The 20,220-nt window shown below is 41.9% G+C and overlaps 1 long non-coding RNA gene across 1 annotated transcript; it reads right to left on the bottom strand.

Moving 5' to 3' along the window:
- Window positions 1-3,974: 3,974 nt before the first annotated feature.
- Window positions 3,975-20,112, bottom strand: LOC136444694 (uncharacterized). The gene is made up of 2 exons (XR_010757305.1): window positions 20,038-20,112; window positions 3,975-6,517 (listed from the first exon to the last, which is right to left on the bottom strand). It is a non-coding gene; the product is annotated as an uncharacterized lncRNA (long non-coding RNA).
- Window positions 20,113-20,220: the final 108 nt, after the last annotated feature.

The following is a 20,220-nucleotide window of genomic DNA, read 5'->3' as shown; positions in this document are numbered from 1 at the left end:
CCGTACGCGGCCAAAATCGTAAGCCTTTTTTTTTCTGACATTAGAAATTTAAAGTAATAAAGATGTTCTGTAACATGCATACCATTGACTAGGTCGTGCTCAGTGGGTTACTGAATCAAACCAAGGACTCAGCGAGCAGGTGTGTGTGTGTGTGTGCTTGTTTGTGTGTTTGTGTGTGTGTGTGCGTGTGTATGCGCGTATGTGCGCGTGTGTACCTGTGTGTGTTTATGGCTACGAGATCTAACCTAACTGCACCTCTCCAGATTCCCTGCTCACAAGGCATGTTCAGTGTTTAAAGAAGATCAGAAGGATACCACTGGATATCTACTGAAGCGTCTCTCCACATCTGTATCTGAAGACCTTGCCACCCGCCCTGTCCTTCCGTCTGCCACTAACGTTGCCAGTGTTTTGCATTCAGTAAAATGATTCTATAATTAGACAGGCCAATTCCAGTTCACTCCAGATAGGTGCAGTCAGTTCCACATCCACCAACTGTCGTGACCAGGAGATAATTGGTTTTCCCATACAGGCAGCAGTTGGAAGGTGTCACGAACGACACAATGGACCGGAAAATTAAAAGTGCTGAACTCCGGGGTGAGTAATGCGCTGTGGGGGCCCGGTCTGACGTAGGGGCTTCATGGGTAGGGATTACTGTAACCATGAAATAAGAGGGTCCATTGTTTTAAGTACTCATCCGTAGGGGAATGCATTGTGGGCAATATGTCAAACTTTAAGGCCCCTACCGTATAAACAGTTCTTGTCTACGCTTGATACATGTCCAGACGTGTTTAGTTTATGCTTCTATCTGCATATCGTGACGTCATAGAAGCAGTGGATTGCCCATTCCTTGACAAAGACTGAAGCTGATCAGTCGAAAATCTGGTCAAGTCCCATTTTTGGGTCGACAATTTACAGTTCAACTTTGATTTAGAATGACTTCTACCAAACACAGATGAACGTACGAGTGTAAATTAACCGTTACTTTTCCTTGATTAGTGCGTACAAGCGGTTGGCTCATGGTAATTTGTCAAATGCACTGACAGGTATACAAAACGTCAAACGCCATTTGCACAGCCTCTCTCAGACCCTATCACCCCAAAACCGATCGCCCTAGACTAAGGTTGTTTCATAAAAGCCTACAATGTCAACATGTATCCGTAAACTACTTATTTCGGACAAAAAGTGATTCGGACAAGAATATAGGTGGCGCTTCGACTGGCGTGACAAGCGCTGCACTCCCGCACTTAAAGATCGATTCTTTTCCTGCCAAGTCGTGTTTTTAAACGTCTTAAATATAATTCTAAATGTGTATGAAGACTTCTGGACCTGTTTGGGAGAATGTTCACTGACGTCAAGCTAGTGTCTTGTGCTGCATCACATTTTTACAAGTCGGAACGACAAACCCTATCAGAGCCTGATCTGCAGTACCGCTTCCGGCCGTATCATGAAAAGTGACAAAGGAGACGGTCAAATTGTCAAATTTTGATGTTTTTGGAAATTGTGAAAGACTCGCAAAGGGGTTTAAAGTTTTGAGGCTAATTTGACCTTGAACTCATCATTGCAACTATGTAAAACCAAGAATGACAATATTTGAGACATTTCGCCAAAATCCAATGGGACATCGGGTCATAAATCACATATTTCCTTCGCATTTCACCAATAGAAGTGGTCGAGTCTACATTTCCTGTAAATATTCGCTTTGTTAAGGGCTACCACATCCAAGTTCAATCGTGATCAATGAAACAAGAAGACGTTGAACGGTTGCAACGGTGTTTATGTCTGTTTGTTTGTCTATCAATAGATACAATTTCCTTTCAAAAAGCTGTAAGATGTCTGGATTCCTTAACAGTGCACGGGGAATGCTATGGTGCTTATTATCATAATCTATTCATTTGGATACGGCTGCTAGCCAAGATATGTACATGTGTTTTTCGGGAAATGCAACTTAAATGTTATATTTGTTGTACTTGATTATGTATCTATGCCATAGAAATAGTTTATCACAGTAGTTCTGTGGCTTTTATTGCTGGAATACTGATGTTGTACTGATGTTTCAAAAACAATACGCCATATATCGGACCACGAGCAAAACTTTCATAGTCACAGACCTTAAACAGAGCTACTCCGAGTCCAATGTAGGACAAATCTTGGGTATGTTGTACCTATGGAATGACAACTACCAAGTATCGCCAGTCCAGTGTGTCTGGAGTACTGTAATCCAGACAAGATGGTTGTACCTTTGTCTCGAAGATCAGTGGCTTATTCCAGGATTCTTCTGCCTCATGTGCGAAGAATATGAATTTACATAACTTGACTATCATCACATAGAAATATCACAAAACGTTCCTTTTCTGTTTATCTTATCTAATACTCGGCGTCATAAGGGTACCAGTTTTAAAACAACTAACAATGTTCTCTTAGTTAAGGAAACCAACGATCTTAAAGCATAGCCAGCTTGCACTAAGCTTGGTAGACTGTACTTGCTGTAATTCCGAAAGAACTACATGCCCAGGAATGATTACGTTTGATTACAGGAGTAGCTCTCTTTAAGGTCTGTGACTCTGAAAATTTTGTTTGTGGTCTGAAATGGTGCCTTGTTTATGAAACATCAGTGCAACATCAGTATTCCAGCAGCAAAAGTCACTGAACTACATCAACAAACTGTTTCTATAGCATCGGTACATCATGATGCATAACTTGTCACATGTAAAATACATTTCCCCGATGAAGCAACTTTATGTTTTAGCTACCAGCGTATTACATTAATAGATTATGATAATAAGAACCATAGCATTCACCATTGTAGGCTGACACCTCACACCATTTTGAAAGGAAAATGGATCTATTGATCAATAAACAGACATGAACACCGTTGCATTTGTTCATTGTCTTCTTGTTTCATAGATTACGATTGAACTTGGATGTGGTATCCTTTTAGAAGTGACCTTTTACAGGAAATTCACACTTTACTGCTTCGATTTGTAAAATGCAAAGGACATATGTAATTTATGACCCAACTTCTCATTGCATATTTTGTGAAATGCCCAGAATATCACAAAACTTTGTTCTACGTGCTCGCAATTTCAAGTTCAAGCTTCAAATAAGCCTCAAAATGTCAAACCCCTTTGCGAGTCTTGTGCGATTTCCCCATTCCCAAAAACACCGAAATTTGTCAATTCGACGGTCTCCTTTGTCACTTTTCATGATACGACCGGGAGCGCGGTACTGCAGATTAGGCTATGATAGGGGTTGTAATCCCTACTTGTAACATGAGGACATTAGGCATAAGGCCACTGAAACCTTTCCCAAATAGCTCTAGACATCTTTACATACCTTTAAGACACTGTTTGACATAAAAATGATCGATTTATAGGCACCGCGCGAGGAGCCCATGTAACACCATGTCCGCCAGTCGAAGCGCCACCTATATTCGTGTATACATCATATCTTGGACGTATTGAGTAGGTTAAGGTTATAGGTGGACATCATCCGTTTTCCCACAACAACTTTTGCCTTTTACCCAACTTCTCACCTTCTAATTTGGGGTAAGGGGCTGTCACTAAGAAAACGTTACGATCTCTCTCCCCAACATCTGCTTGGAGACCATAGCCGAAATCTCCAAGCAGAAGTAAGGATATGTAAGGATACTTAGGAGCAGGCGGACAGTTACGCTTCAACTTAACTGTTCACCAGCTTATGCAAGGTATTGTAACATCCATATACCAGACCACCAAATGATTTGACAAGGACATACGGTCATGCTTTCAATCTTGAATATGGGACTTTTTTTTACACCTTTGTCACATTTCACTCTCACTAACGTTCCATCTATAGCGATGATCGGTGCATATATCATTCCCTGTAACAAGGATTAGCCATCACACACACACACACACACACACACACACACACACACTCATAAGACACAATCACTCATAAGACACACATATATACACACCAATATACACACTTCATCAAACTTCACAACTTTTAATTCATTCCAAACTAACTGTACAATATACAATATAGAATATAAAGGACCTCCAAAACGTTGTGCACCAGTAGATATAGACATTACGGTGCGACTTTCTCTTTACACGTTCTATTGGAAACTCTTCCAACAGTTTCGAAACGTGGTTCTTAGATATTTCTTCAGATCAAGCAAAATCATTTACTTGTTTTCCCAATGCAATATTTAAGACGTCAGAGTTTGGCTTGTGCATGGCTAAAGGTGTTTTTTTGCACTTGAGTTATCTTACCTTGAATAAATATTTGTCACATAATGAAGAAAAACTTTGTCATAAATGAAAGTAAGAAATTTCCGATCATGACCACGTTTTCGTAATCAATAACGTTTTTGTCTGCTTAGTTATCATAAATTATCATAACATAATCAAGGTATAATCAATCCCATGTCTGGCCATCTACCCAAAACTTGTACATGTACATAGTTGTATGTAAAAGTTCAACAACAATGGCGTTAGAGTTTTGCAGTTTTGAGTACACTTGATTCAACGACATGGGAAAACACAGCCGTATAAGACTCTGGATGTTAAGTTACCATCCATAACTTTGAAACCGGTCACTACAATAAAAAACTTGAGCCTATACATAGAAGTATGTATTAATCATTGCAGATGTAGTAATATGATGCCACAGTCTTTTATCTATGTAACTGTACTTTTGCTTTATCACAATGACCCGTGCCTAGCTTGTAAGAGCATAAACATGCAGCAAAGGTATTTCATTCAATAAGGATTTATACCATTTCATCTTATTTGTCCTGTCAACTTAATCAATGATAACATAATTGCTTAATCAAAGTCATAACATAAGCAAAACATAAAAGCGTTGATTCATACAGTGTAAGTGTTTTTTTCAAATATTGACATTTCTAAATCTAAACTAATTCTATACAGTACCAGCTAGATTGTATACATAGAAATAAATCATACAACCAACTCCATATACAATGACCGTTTACCCAACCTAAACTGGCTAGCTTTTGTTACCCTATGATGTCGTTTGTCAGAAGTTATTTTTTCTTATTCTTCTTATTTTTGCTCTTCCGCTTGCACCCATTCCTACTGACCACTAGGACCGGCCCTCCCAATCTCCCAGTCTCCACACCGGTACCATCCTTGTTGTCTCCCCTCCTGTCACAGCCGAATGGTACAGTCCAGAGCTAGGCAAAACATAGAGTAAGCAAGAGAAAATACGAGGTGAATTTTTGAACATTTCACCAAACATAAAACGTAAGATGGACATAGAAGGTTGTTGTGTGTCTTGTCCTTTCTATTATTTCGGCCGACCAATCGGCACTGTAAATGTTCTAAAAGCACACAATTTTTATCGCGACACAACCCTACCACCCCTCCTCCACGCTTCTCTAGTCTGCTGATGATACTTACCGTTTCAACAATATCACCTCGCCAATTCTATCGTCATCAAACTCGGCGTCATAACTGCCCTCCTCTTGTCACCGGCCAGGGACCAATGAAATAAATAAACCACCTTAACTCAATTAATGACTAATGACTAATAATTTCACCAAAACACAGAGGAAGTCGTACAAACCAAATAGCTTTATAAACACCGCGTACAGACCAAAAGAGAGCAAGTTTCATTGGTGGACAATGAATTAGTGGCATCAAGTTATGCTTCATGAGACTGCAGTTTTGATATGGATCGCTAGAGGGCACTACTGCACGGTGTTGCACGCTGGTTCACTATCAAGGCAGATCGCGTTCAGAACACAATATAGAACAGACCCTCTCGCATCATCTCAGAAAGTCACAGATACAAACTTAGATGCAAACACTTGTTTCCCATTGGCGTTGGTAACATGTTTTACATTTTAGGAAGCTAGGCAGTCTATTTGACCACAGTTTCCACTCCCCCTATCTCCCGGCCCATCAAAATACTGTCCCAGAAATTCTTCAGCACCAAGGACAGGAGAGGGCGGCCGATTCACGTGATGTTGCGGGCAACAGAGCACCTGAAAACCCGTAATGCATTACCGTGGACACATAAACTACACAATGGTGAAACGAAAAGTACAGAGGTGTGTTGATACAGTTTATGTTTGGGTAACCAAATGAGGACCACGCAGTAGCGCCCTCTAGCAATCTACGTCAGAAGTGTAATGTCAACTATGTTGTTTTTCATCACGGCTTTAGAAAGATGACGACCACATTTCTTCTTATTTTACAGGCCCTGATGTGATTAAGGGGAAAGTAAAAAGCAATTAGACCTTTTTAAAAAAATGCTTCTGAGCTGAGCCTTTTGAAGTGTGGCACGGTAAAACTACAGTTGTTAGTTCAAATTGGCTTGTAAAGTTACTTCTGAAAGGCATATGCGTTTTTTTAAATCAGCTTCAATGATCTAGTTATATACATGTATTTGTCGATGATTACTGATTCGATACTTTTGATGCTCTTATCGCTACTCTCGGCTTAAAAACTGCAGTAGTAATTGATTGTGTTGAACTACATAACGAAGACCATGCAGTAGCGACCTCTAGCGACAGAACTTTACAGTGCAGCAACATTAACCTTTGGGCCCAAGCGTTGTGTACTTGTGTATTTGTTCTCCATTGAGTCATTCGACCAAGCTACCGATGGTATCAGTCATTGACGTTCGTTAGTCAACAAGTCATTCGACCTAGCGATCGTATGTGTGCCTATGTATTTCAACTCGGAACGTATGTCCATATTTGGCGTCTAGGCCCATATAAGGGGAATCTCCCGGTGCAACAAGTTGTACCACACCTGAGCGCACCTACACCAGACCAGACCTTCTTAACGTTCTCTCCGAACCTGAGAAAACAACCCATAATATGCCTTTTCCTGTGGAGAAAGCTTGCGGAACATGGAAGCGAGACAGCTATTCCGACAACTACCCACAGATCATGGAGAAACTTGGTACGTGTAAATCTTTGAACTTGATTCAAGAGTTCAAGAGAGATCAATTCATGGATTGACCATGCATGAGTGATAGGCCATCGAGTTTCTGTTGAAACAAATCAACTTGGGAGTTACGGCAAAGATCAATGAGAAAACTCACACCCTCCCTGTTGAAACCGCCGTTGGTTTGTTTACACTCAAAAACTCGGTCTACTGGAAGACTTTTACCGACAATAATGAATTAAACACGACTGATCGTCATTTGTCGTTGGAAAAGGCACGTAGTCCCCAAGATTTCGGGAGTGTCACTGCGATTACGACCAACGCCCCCCCCCCCCCCGTGATTTCGCTAGCGATAGAGTTCTGTATCTATATCTGTATGAGTTCACCCCCTTTCTGGACATCTCGCCACAATTCCGAATCTGTAGAAAATCCTTGTTTTTCGGATCCTGTCGGATCTTAGGTTCCGGATCACTAGGTCCTATTTTCGGATATGTTACAGATTCCTTGTCGGATCAGCATTTATCCACCAAAAATACAGAAAAGTCACTGTAGGTATGTGTCAGGATCTGAGGCCATTTCGTGCAGTGCCCACCCTCGACAAATAACTAGCGTCACCCCTCACCATATTCATTAGCCGTAATCTAGGTAGCTGTTTAAAGCGAGCGTAACATGGTTTATATTTCTTATAAACAAAAAAAAGTAACATACAAGGCGTGACACACAATGGACTTGGCTCCTAAGGCATGTTTTTGGTGTCCAAGTTCAGCTAATACGCTCAAAAAGGGGCAACAACTAGCCTAAAATGTGTTGTAGTGAGTTCAGTAATTTGCGTTAACAAAACCAGTCGAACCACAGGTTCAACTATTCAACGCGTTATGGCAACCAAGCACGATAGAATTAATCCGTTTTCAGATTTGAATTTGCCGTGCAATTCCGCGTCTAATGAGTCCTCGTGTGCTCCATTTGAAGCACTTTTCAAAAACGCTAGGGTTAAGGCCGGGCTTAGCTCTTTAGGACTTTAAACACTAATAACTCGGCAACCAAGCACGATAGAATTAATCCGTTTTCAGATTTGAATTTGCCGTGCAATTCCGCGTCTAATGAGTCCTCGTTTGTCCCATTTGAAGCACTTTTCAAAAACGCAAGGGTTAAGGCCGGGCTTAGCCCTTAAGGACTTTAAACACTAATAACTCGGCAACCAAGCACGATAGAATTAATCCATTTTCAGATTTGAATTTGCCGTGCAATTCCGCGTCTAATGAGTCCTCATTTGCTCCAGTTGAAGCACTTTTCAAAAACGCTAGGGTTAAGGCCGGGCTTAGCTCTTTAGGACTTTAAACACTAATAACTCGGCAACCAAGCACGATAGAATTAATCCGTTTTCAGATTTGAATTTGCCGTGCAATTCCGCGTCTAATGAGTCCTCGTTTGTCCCATTTGAAGCACTTTTCAAAAACGCTAGGGTTAAGGCCGGGTTTAGCTCTTAAGAACTTTAAACACTAATAACTCGGAAACCAAGCACGATAGAATTAACCCGTTTTCAGATTTGAATTTGCCGTGCAATTCCGCGTCTAATGAGTCCTCGTTTGCTCCATTTGAAGCACTTTTCAAAAACGCTAGGGTTAAGGCCGGGCTTAGCTCTTTAGGACTTTAAACACTAATAACTCGGCAACCAAGCACGATAGAATTAATCCGTTTTCAGATTTGAATTTGCCGTGCAATTCCGCGTCTAATGAGTCCTCGTTTGCTCCATTTGAAGCACTTTTTAAAAACCGCAAGGGTTAAGGCCGGGCTTAGCCCTTAAGGACTTTAAACACTAATAACTCGGCAACCAAGCACGATAGAATTAATCCATTTTCAGATTTGAATTTGCCGTGCAATTCCGCGTCTAATGAGTCCTCATTTGCTCCAGTTGAAGCACTTTTCAAAAACGCTAGGGTTAAGGCCGGGCTTAGCTCTTTAGGACTTTAAACACTAATAACTCGGCAACCAAGCACGATAGAATTAATCCGTTTTCAGATTTGAATTTGCCGTGCAATTCCGCGTCTAATGAGTCCTCGTTTGTCCCATTTGAAGCACTTTTCAAAAACGCTAGGGTTAAGGCCGGGTTTAGCTCTTAAGAACTTTAAACACTAATAACTCGGCAACCAAGCACGATATAATTAACCCGTTTTCAGATTTGAATTTGCCGTGCAATTCCGCGTCTAATGAGTCCTCGTTTGCTCCATTTGAAGCACTTTTCAAAAACGCTAGGGTTAAGGCCGGGCTTAGCTCTTTAGGACTTTAAACACTAATAACTCGGCAACCAAGCACGATAGAATTAATCCGTTTTCAGATTTGAATTTGCCGTGCAATTCCGCGTCTAATGAGTCCTCGTTTGCTCCATTTGAAGCACTTTTAAAAACCGCAAGGGTTAAGGCCGGGCTTAGCCCTTAAGGACTTTAAACACTAATAACTCGGCAACCAAGCACGATAGAATTAATCCATTTTCAGATTTGAATTTGCCGTGCAATTCCGCGTCTAATGAGTCCTCATTTGCTCCAGTTGAAGCACTTTTCAAAAACGCTAGGGTTAAGGCTGGGCTTAGCTCTTTAGGACTTTAAACACTAATAACTCGGCAACCAAGCACGATAGAATTAATCCGTTTTCAGATTTGAATTTGCCGTGCAATTCCGCGTCTAATGAGTCCTCGTTTGTCCCATTTGAAGCACTTTTCAAAAACGCTAGGGTTAAGGCCGGGCTTAGCTCTTAAGAACTTTAAACACTAATAACTCGGCAACCAAGCACGATATAATTAACCCGTTTTCAGATTTGAATTTGCCGTGCAATTCCGCGTCTAATGAGTCCTCGTTTGCTCCATTTGAAGCACTTTTCAAAAACGCTAGGGTTAAGGCCGGGCTTAGCTCTTTAGGACTTTAAACACTAATAACTCGGCAACCAAGCACGATAGAATTAATCCGTTTTCAGATTTGAATTTGCCGTGCAATTCCGCGTCTAATGAGTCCTCGTTTGCTCCATTTGAAGCACTTTTAAAAACCGCAAGGGTTAAGGCCGGGCTTAGCCCTTAAGGACTTTAAACACTAATAACTCGGCAACCAAGCACGATAGAATTAATCCGTTTTCAGATTTGAATTTGCCGTGCAATTCCGCGTCTAATGAGTCCTCATTTGCTCCATTTGAAGCACTTTTCAAAAACGCTAGGGTTAAGGCCGGGCTTAGCTCTTAAGAACTTTAAACACTAATAACTCGGCAACCAAGCACGATAGAATTAACCCGTTTTCAGATTTGAATTTGCCGTGCAATTCCGCGTCTAATGAGTCCTCGTGTGCTCCATTTGAAGCACTTTTCAAAAACGCTAGGGTTAAGGCCGGGCTTAGCTCTTTAGGACTTTAAACACTAATAACTCGGCAACCAAGCACGATAGAATTAATCCGTTTTCAGATTTGAATTTGCCGTGCAATTCCGCGTCTAATGAGTCCTCATTTGCTCCAGTTGAAGCACTTTTCAAAAACGCTAGGGTTAAGGCCGGGCTTAGCTCTTTAGGACTTTAAACACTAATAACTCGGCAACCAAGCACGATAGAATTAATCCGTTTTCAGATTTGAATTTGCCGTGCAATTCCGCGTCTAATGAGTCCTCGTTTGTCCCATTTGAAGCACTTTTCAAAAACGCTAGGGTTAAGGCCGGGCTTAGCTCTTAAGAACTTTAAACACTAATAACTCGGCAACCAAGCACGATAGAATTAATCCGTTTTCAGATTTGAATTTGCCGTGCAATTCCGCGTCTAATGAGTCCTCGTTTGTCCCATTTGAAGCACTTTTCAAAAACGCTAGGGTTAAGGCCGGGCTTAGCTCTTAAGAACTTTAAACACTAATAACTCGGCAACCAAGCACGATAGAATTAACCCGTTTTCAGATTTGAATTTGCCGTGCAATTCCGCGTCTAATGAGTCCTCGTTTGTCCCATTTGAAGCACTTTTCAAAAACGCAAGGGTTAAGGCCGGGCTTAGCCCTTAAGGACTTTAAACACTAATAACTCGGCAACCAAGCACGATAGAATTAATCCATTTTCAGATTTGAATTTGCCGTGCAATTCCGCGTCTAATGAGTCCTCATTTGCTCCAGTTGAAGCACTTTTAAAAAACGCTAGGGTTAAGGCCGGGCTTAGCTCTTTAGGACTTTAAACACTAATAACTCGGCAACCAAGCACGATAGAATTAATCCGTTTTCAGATTTGAATTTGCCGTGCAATTCCGCGTCTAATGAGTCCTCGTTTGTCCCATTTGAAGCACTTTTCAAAAACGCTAGGGTTAAGGCCGGGTTTAGCTCTTAAGAACTTTAAACACTAATAACTCGGCAACCAAGCACGATATAATTAACCCGTTTTCAGATTTGAATTTGCCGTGCAATTCCGCGTCTAATGAGTCCTCGTTTGTCCCATTTGAAGCACTTTTAAAAAACGCTAGGGTTAAGGCCGGGCTTAGCTCTTTAGGACTTTAAACACTAATAACTCGGCAACCAAGCACGATAGAATTAATCCGTTTTCAGATTTGAATTTGCCGTGCAATTCCGCGTCTAATGAGTCCTCGTTTGCTCCATTTGAAGCACTTTTAAAAACCGCAAGGGTTAAGGCCGGGCTTAGCCCTTAAGGACTTTAAACACTAATAACTCGGCAACCAAGCACGATAGAATTAATCCATTTTCAGATTTGAATTTGCCGTGCAATTCCGCGTCTAATGAGTCCTCATTTGCTCCAGTTGAAGCACTTTTCAAAAACGCTAGGGTTAAGGCCGGGCTTAGCTCTTTAGGACTTTAAACACTAATAACTCGGCAACCAAGCACGATAGAATTAATCCGTTTTCAGATTTGAATTTGCCGTGCAATTCCGCGTCTAATGAGTCCTCGTTAGACGCGGAATTGCACGGCAAATTCAAATCTGAAAACGGATGAATTCTATCGTGCTTGGTTGCCGAGTTATTAGTGTTTAAAGTTCTTAAGAGCTAAGCCCGGCCTTAACCCTAGCGTTTTTGAAAAGTGCTTCAAATGGGACAAACGAGGACTCATTAGACGCGGAATTGCACGGCAAATTCAAATCTGAAAACGGATTAATTCTATCGTGCTTGGTGGCCGAGTTATTAGTGTTTAAAGTCCTAAAGAGCTAAGCCCGGCCTTAACCCTAGCGTTTTTGAAAAGTGCTTCAAATGGAGCAAATGAGGACTCATTAGACGCGGAATTGCACGGCAAATTCAAATCTGAAAACGGGTTAATTCTATCGTGCTTGGTTGCCGAGTTATTAGTGTTTAAAGTCCTTAAGGGCTAAGCCCGGCCTTAACCCTTGCGGTTTTTAAAAGTGCTTCAAATGGGACAAACGAGGACTCATTAGACGCGGAATTGCACGGCAAATTCAAATCTGAAAACGGATTAATTCTATCGTGCTTGGTTGCCGAGTTATTAGTGTTTAAAGTCCTTAAGGGCTAAGCCCGGCCTTAACCCTTGCGGTTTTTAAAAGTGCTTCAAATGGAGCAAACGAGGACTCATTAGACGCGGAATTGCACGGCAAATTCAAATCTGAAAACGGATTAATTCTATCGTGCTTGGTGGCCGAGTTATTAGTGTTTAAAGTCCTTAAGAGCTAAGCCCGGCCTTAACCCTAGCGTTTTTGAAAAGTGCTTCAAATGGGACAAACGAGGACTCATTAGACGCGGAATTGCACGGCAAATTCAAATCTGAAAACGGATTAATTCTATCGTGCTTGGTGGCCGAGTTATTAGTGTTTAAAGTCCTTAAGAGCTTAGCCCGGCCTTAACCCTAGCGTTTTTGAAAAGTGCTTCAAATGGAGCAAATGAGGACTCATTAGACGCGGAATTGCACGGCAAATTCAAATCTGAAAACGGATTAATTCTATCGTGCTTGGTGGCCGAGTTATTAGTGTTTAAAGTCCTTAAGAGCTAAGCCCGGCCTTAACCCTAGCGTTTTTGAAAAGTGCTTCAAATGGGACAAACGAGGACTCATTAGACGCGGAATTGCACGGCAAATTCAAATCTGAAAACGGATTAATTCTATCGTGCTTGGTGGCCGAGTTATTAGTGTTTAAAGTCCTTAAGAGCTAAGCCCGGCCTTAACCCTAGCGTTTTTGAAAAGTTCTTCAAATGGAGCAAATGAGGACTCATTAGACGCGGAATTGCACGGCAAATTCAAATCTGAAAACGGATTAATTCTATCGTGCTTGGTGGCCGAGTTACTAGTGTTTAAAGTCCTTAAGAGCTAAGCCCGGCCTTAACCCTAGCGTTTTTGAAAAGTGCTTCAAATGGGACAAACGAGGACTCATTAGACGCGGAATTGCACGGCAAATTCAAATCTGAAAACGGGTTAATTCTATCGTGCTTGGTTGCCGAGTTATTAGTGTTTAAAGTCCTTAAGAGCTAAGCCCGGCCTTAACCCTAGCGGTTTTTTGAAAGTTCTTCAAATGGAGCAAACGAGGACTCATTAGACGCGGAATTGCACGGCAAATTCAAATCTGAAAACGGATTAATTCTATCGTGCTTGGTGGCCGAGTTATTAGTGTTTAAAGTCCTTAAGAGCTAAGCCCGGCCTTAACCCTAGCGTTTTTGAAAAGTGCTTCAAATGAGACAAACGAGGACTCATTAGACGCGGAATTGCACGGCAAATTCAAATCTGAAAACGGATTAATTCTATCGTGCTTGGTGGCCGAGTTATTAGTGTTTAAAGTCCTTAAGAGCTAAGCCCGGCCTTAACCCTAGCGTTTTTGAAAAGTTCTTCAAATGGAGCAAATGAGGACTCATTAGACGCGGAATTGCACGGCAAATTCAAATCTGAAAACGGATTAATTCTATCGTGCTTGGTGGCCGAGTTACTAGTGTTTAAAGTCCTTAAGAGCTAAGCCCGGCCTTAACCCTAGCGTTTTTGAAAAGTGCTTCAAATGGGACAAACGAGGACTCATTAGACGCGGAATTGCACGGCAAATTCAAATCTGAAAACGGATTAATTCTATCGTGCTTGGTTGCCGAGTTATTAGTGTTTAAAGTTCTTAAGAGCTAAGCCCGGCCTTAACCCTAGCGTTTTTGAAAAGTGCTTCAAATGGGACAAACGAGGACTCATTAGACGCGGAATTGCACGGCAAATTCAAATCTGAAAACGGATGAATTCTATCGTGCTTGGTGGCCGAGTTATTAGTGTTTAAAGTCCTAAAGAGCTAAGCCCGGCCTTAACCCTAGCGTTTTTGAAAAGTGCTTCAAATGGAGCAAATGAGGACTCATTAGACGCGGAATTGCACGGCAAATTCAAATCTGAAAACGGGTTAATTCTATCGTGCTTGGTTGCCGAGTTATTAGTGTTTAAAGTCCTTAAGGGCTAAGCCCGGCCTTAACCCTTGCGGTTTTTAAAAGTGCTTCAAATGGGACAAACGAGGACTCATTAGACGCGGAATTGCACGGCAAATTCAAATCTGAAAACGGATTAATTCTATCATGCTTGGTTGCCGAGTTATTAGTGTTTAAAGTCCTTAAGGGCTAAGCCCGGCCTTAACCCTTGCGGTTTTTAAAAGTGCTTCAAATGGAGCAAACGAGGACTCATTAGACGCAGAATTGCACGGCAAATTCAAATCTGAAAACGGATTAATTCTATCGTGCTTGGTGGCCGAGTTATTAGTGTTTAAAGTCCTTAAGAGCTAAGCCCGGCCTTAACCCTAGCGTTTTTGAAAAGTGCTTCAAATGGGACAAACGAGGACTCATTAGACGCGGAATTGCACGTCAAATTCAAATCTGAAAACGGATTAATTCTATCGTGCTTGGTGGCCGAGTTATTAGTGTTTAAAGTCCTTAAGAGCTAAGCCCGGCCTTAACCCTAGCGTTTTTGAAAAGTGCTTCAAATGGAGCAAATGAGGACTCATTAGACGCGGAATTGCACGGCAAATTCAAATCTGAAAACGGATTAATTCTATCGTGCTTGGTGGCCGAGTTATTAGTGTTTAAAGTCCTTAAGAGCTAAGCCCGGCCTTAACCCTAGCGTTTTTGAAAAGTGCTTCAAATGGGACAAACGAGGACTCATTAGACGCGGAATTGCACGGCAAATTCAAATCTGAAAACGGATTAATTCTATCGTGCTTGGTGGCCGAGTTATTAGTGTTTAAAGTCCTTAAGAGCTAAGCCCGGCCTTAACCCTAGCGTTTTTGAAAAGTGCTTCAAATGGAGCAAATGAGGACTCATTAGACGCGGAATTGCACGGCAAATTCAAATCTGAAAACGGATTAATTCTATCGTGCTTGGTGGCCGAGTTACTAGTGTTTAAAGTCCTTAAGAGCTAAGCCCGGCCTTAACCCTAGCGTTTTTGAAAAGTGCTTCAAATGGGACAAACGAGGACTCATTAGACGCGGAATTGCACGGCAAATTCAAATCTGAAAACGGATTAATTCTATCGTGCTTGGTTGCCGAGTTATTAGTGTTTAAAGTCCTTAAGAGCTAAGCCCGGCCTTAACCCTAGCGGTTTTTTGAAAGTTCTTCAAATGGAGCAAACGAGGACTCATTAGACGCGGAATTGCACGGCAAATTCAAATCTGAAAACGGATTAATTCTATCGGACTTGGTGGCCGAGTTATTAGTGTTTAAAGTCCTTTAGAGCTAAGCCCGGCCTTAACCCTAGCGTTTTTGAAAAGTGCTTCAAATGGGACAAACGAGGACTCATTAGACGCGGAATTGCACGGCAAATTCAAATCTGAAAACGGATTAATTCTATCGTGCTTGGTGGCCGAGTTATTAGTGTTCAAAGTCCTAAAGAGCTAAGCCCGGCCTTAACCCTAGCGTTTTTGAAAAGTGCTTCAAATGGAGCAAATGAGGACTCATTAGACGCGGAATTGCACGGCAAATTCAAATCTGAAAACGGATGAATTCTATCGTGCTTGGTGGCCGAGTTATTAGTGTTTAAAGTCCTTAAGAGCTAAGCCCGGCCTTAACCCTAGCGTTTTTGAAAAGTGCTTCAAATGGAGCAAATGAGGACTCATTAGACGCGGAATTGCACGGCAAATTCAAATCTGAAAACGGATTAATTCTATCGTGCTTGGTGGCCGAGTTATTAGTGTTTAAAGTCCTTAAGAGCTAAGCCCGGCCTTAACCCTAGCGTTTTTGAAAAGTGCTTCAAATGGGACAAACGAGGACTCATTAGACGCGGAATTGCACGGCAAATTCAAATCTGAAAACGGATTAATTCTATCGTGCTTGGTGGCCGAGTTATTAGTGTTTAAAGTCCTTAAGAGCTAAGCCCGGCCTTAACCCTAGCGTTTTTGAAAAGTTCTTCAAATGGAGCAAATGAGGACTCATTAGACGCGGAATTGCACGGCAAATTCAAATCTGAAAACGGATTAATTCTATCGTGCTTGGTGGCCGAGTTACTAGTGTTTAAAGTCCTTAAGAGCTAAGCCCGGCCTTAACCCTAGCGTTTTTGAAAAGTGCTTCAAATGGGACAAACGAGGACTCATTAGACGCGGAATTGCACGGCAAATTCAAATCTGAAAACGGATTAATTCTATCGTGCTTGGTTGCCGAGTTATTAGTGTTTAAAGTTCTTAAGAGCTAAGCCCGGCCTTAACCCTAGCGTTTTTGAAAAGTGCTTCAAATGGGACAAACGAGGACTCATTAGACGCGGAATTGCACGGCAAATTCAAATCTGAAAACGGATTAATTCTATCGTGCTTGGTTGCCGAGTTATTAGTGTTTAAAGTCCTAAAGAGCTAAGCCCGGCCTTAACCCTAGCGTTTTTGAAAAGTGCTTCAAATGGGACAAACGAGGACTCATTAGACGCGGAATTGCACGGCAAATTCAAATCTGAAAACGGGTTAATTCTATCGTGCTTGGTTGCCGAGTTATTAGTGTTTAAAGTCCTTAAGGGCTAAGCCCGGCCTTAACCCTAGCGTTTTTGAAAAGTGCTTCAAATGGGACAAACGAGGACTCATTAGACGCGGAATTGCACGGCAAATTCAAATCTGAAAACGGATTAATTCTATCGTGCTTGGTGGCCGAGTTATTAGTGTTTAAAGTCCTTAAGAGCTAAGCCCGGCCTTAACCCTAGCGTTTTTGAAAAGTTCTTCAAATGGAGCAAATGAGGACTCATTAGACGCGGAATTGCACGGCAAATTCAAATCTGAAAACGGATTAATTCTATCGTGCTTGGTGGCCGAGTTACTAGTGTTTAAAGTCCTTAAGAGCTAAGCCCGGCCTTAACCCTAGCGTTTTTGAAAAGTGCTTCAAATGGGACAAACGAGGACTCATTAGACGCGGAATTGCACGGCAAATTCAAATCTGAAAACGGATTAATTCTATCGTGCTTGGTTGCCGAGTTATTAGTGTTTAAAGTCCTTAAGAGCTAAGCCCGGCCTTAACCCTAGCGGTTTTTTGAAAGTTCTTCAAATGGAGCAAACGAGGACTCATTAGACGCGGAATTGCACGGCAAATTCAAATCTGAAAACGGATTAATTCTATCGTGCTTGGTGGCCGAGTTATTAGTGTTTAAAGTCCTTTAGAGCTAAGCCCGGCCTTAACCCTAGCGTTTTTTAAAAGTGCTTCAAATGGGACAAACGAGGACTCATTAGACGCGGAATTGCACGGCAAATTCAAATCTGAAAACGGATTAATTCTATCGTGCTTGGTTGCCGAGTTATTAGTGTTCAAAGTCCTAAAGAGCTAAGCCCGGCCTTAACCCTAGCGTTTTTGAAAAGTGCTTCAAATGGAGCAAATGAGGACTCATTAGACGCGGAATTGCACGGCAAATTCAAATCTGAAAACGGATGAATTCTATCGTGCTTGGTGGCCGAGTTATTAGTGTTTAAAGTCCTTAAGAGCTAAGCCCGGCCTTAACCCTAGCGTTTTTGAAAAGTGCTTCAAATGGAGCAAATGAGGACTCATTAGACGCGGAATTGCACGGCAAATTCAAATCTGAAAACGGATTAATTCTATCGTGCTTGGTGGCCGAGTTATTAGTGTTTAAAGTCCTTAAGAGCTAAGCCCGGCCTTAACCCTAGCGTTTTTGAAAAGTGCTTCAAATGGGACAAACGAGGACTCATTAGACGCGGAATTGCACGGCAAATTCAAATCTGAAAACGGGTTAATTCTATCGTGCTTGGTTGCCGAGTTATTAGTGTTTAAAGTCCTTAAGGGCTAAGCCCGGCCTTAACCCTTGCGGTTTTTAAAAGTGCTTCAAATGGGACAAACGAGGACTCATTAGACGCGGAATTGCACGGCAAATTCAAATCTGAAAACGGATTAATTCTATCGTGCTTGGTTGCCGAGTTATTAGTGTTTAAAGTCCTAAAGAGCTAAGCCCGGCCTTAACCCTAGCGTTTTTGAAAAGTGCTTCAAATGGAGCAAATGAGGACTCATTAGACGCGGAATTGCACGGCAAATTCAAATCTGAAAACGGATTAATTCTATCGTGCTTGGTTGCCGAGTTATTAGTGTTTAAAGTCCTTAAGAGCTAAGCCCGGCCTTAACCCTAGCGTTTTTGAAAAGTGCTTCAAATGGGACAAACGAGGACTCATTAGACGCGGAATTGCACGGCAAATTCAAATCTGAAAACGGATTAATTCTATCGTGCTTGGTTGCCGAGTTATTAGTGTTTAAAGTCCTAAAGAGCTAAGCCCGGCCTTAACCCTAGCGTTTTTGAAAAGTGCTTCAAATGGAGCAAATGAGGACTCATTAGACGCGGAATTGCACGGCAAATTCAAATCTGAAAACGGGTTAATTCTATCGTGCTTGGTTGCCGAGTTATTAGTGTTTAAAGTCCTTAAGGGCTAAGCCCGGCCTTTACCCTAGCGGTTTTTAAAAGTGCTTCAAATGGAGCAAACGAGGACTCATTAGACGCGGAATTGCACGGCAAATTCAAATCTGAAAACGGATTAATTCTATCGTGCTTGGTTGCCGAGTTATTAGTGTTTAAAGTCCTAAAGAGCTAAGCCCGGCCTTAACCCTAGCGTTTTTGAAAAGTGCTTCAAATGGAGCAAATGAGGACTCATTAGACGCGGAATTGCACGGCAAATTCAAATCTGAAAACGGATTAATTCTATCGTGCTTGGTTGCCGAGTTATTAGTGTTTAAAGTCCTAAAGAGCTAAGCCCGGCCTTAACCCTAGCGTTTTTGAAAAGTGCTTCAAATGGAGCAAACGAGGACTCATTAGACGCGGAATTGCACGGCAAATTCAAATCTGAAAACGGATTAATTCTATCGTGCTTGGTTGCCGAGTTATTAGTGTTTAAAGTCCTTAAGAGCTAAGCCCGGCCTTAACCCTAGCGGTTTTTAAGTGGCATTAAAATCCACGTGCACAAGAAAACTCCACCCCACAGGCCCAAAGGCTCCAAAACCTGGCCTTCAGCACCAAGGACGTCGCCAGTGCCCCCTAACGGAATGTCACAATCTAGGCAGATTATTCGATACTCGGTTTTCGAAAATATTTCATTGCACAGGTTACGTCGAAATTGTAGCGCTGCAGATAATTCGCACATTCGTCCTAAGTAATCAGAGCGGATCATATATCAAAACTCTTAATAATCTTGTTTTCACTGGAGTATTTGAATTAATGATGATGGTAGGTTTTCGCACAAACTCTCTCTCGAAGTCTCTTGAATGGATTTTTATGACTTACGTTTCAATGCCTTAGCCAAAAACTTGATAATACAAAAAACAAAACAATCTCTGACACGCTCCTTTGTCGTTTTTATCGTCCACTTATTTTCTGATTCGAAAGACAGAATTCGAACGTGGGAAGTAACCTGCAATTTTGATAGGGGTCGCTAGAGGCCATTATTGCACGGTTGTTGCACGCTGGTGCGTCCCGGGCTAAGGTGGGCAGGCCTCCAAACTGGCACGGTAAGACTCAACGGTGGTAGTCGTCATAGCCGGGCTAGGAAGGGCATTAATTCCACCGGGGAATGGCACGGGGGAAATATGAATAGATGCATATGTCTGTTTTGGCGTTGATTGTTTTGAAATTTGTGATTGTGGCTTCCCCGGGTGCGCCCCTGAGCGAATATATTCGGTGATTAGTGATTCGATACTTTTGATGCTCTTATCGCTACTCTAGGCTTGAAACCGAAGTAGTCATTCGTTGTGTTGAACAGCAGTAGCGACCTACCTCTAGCGACAGAACTTTACTGTGCAGGGACATTAAACTTTGCGTCCGAGTTTTGTGTACAGAATGGCCCAGGGAATATTGAATAATAGGGGTGGGAAATTATAAGAAAACTAGCAAGATGTATAATTAAGGCAACATTTGCGAACAAATACATGACAATTGCCTCCCATTAATTACTC

The sequence above is a fragment of the Branchiostoma lanceolatum genome, chromosome 11, assembly GCF_035083965.1.
Source record: "Branchiostoma lanceolatum isolate klBraLanc5 chromosome 11, klBraLanc5.hap2, whole genome shotgun sequence".
In the NCBI taxonomy this organism is placed as follows: Eukaryota; Metazoa; Chordata; class Leptocardii; order Amphioxiformes; family Branchiostomatidae; genus Branchiostoma; species Branchiostoma lanceolatum.
The sequence above is the reverse complement of the archived record's forward strand: the minus strand, read 5'-3'. Positions and strand labels throughout refer to the sequence as shown.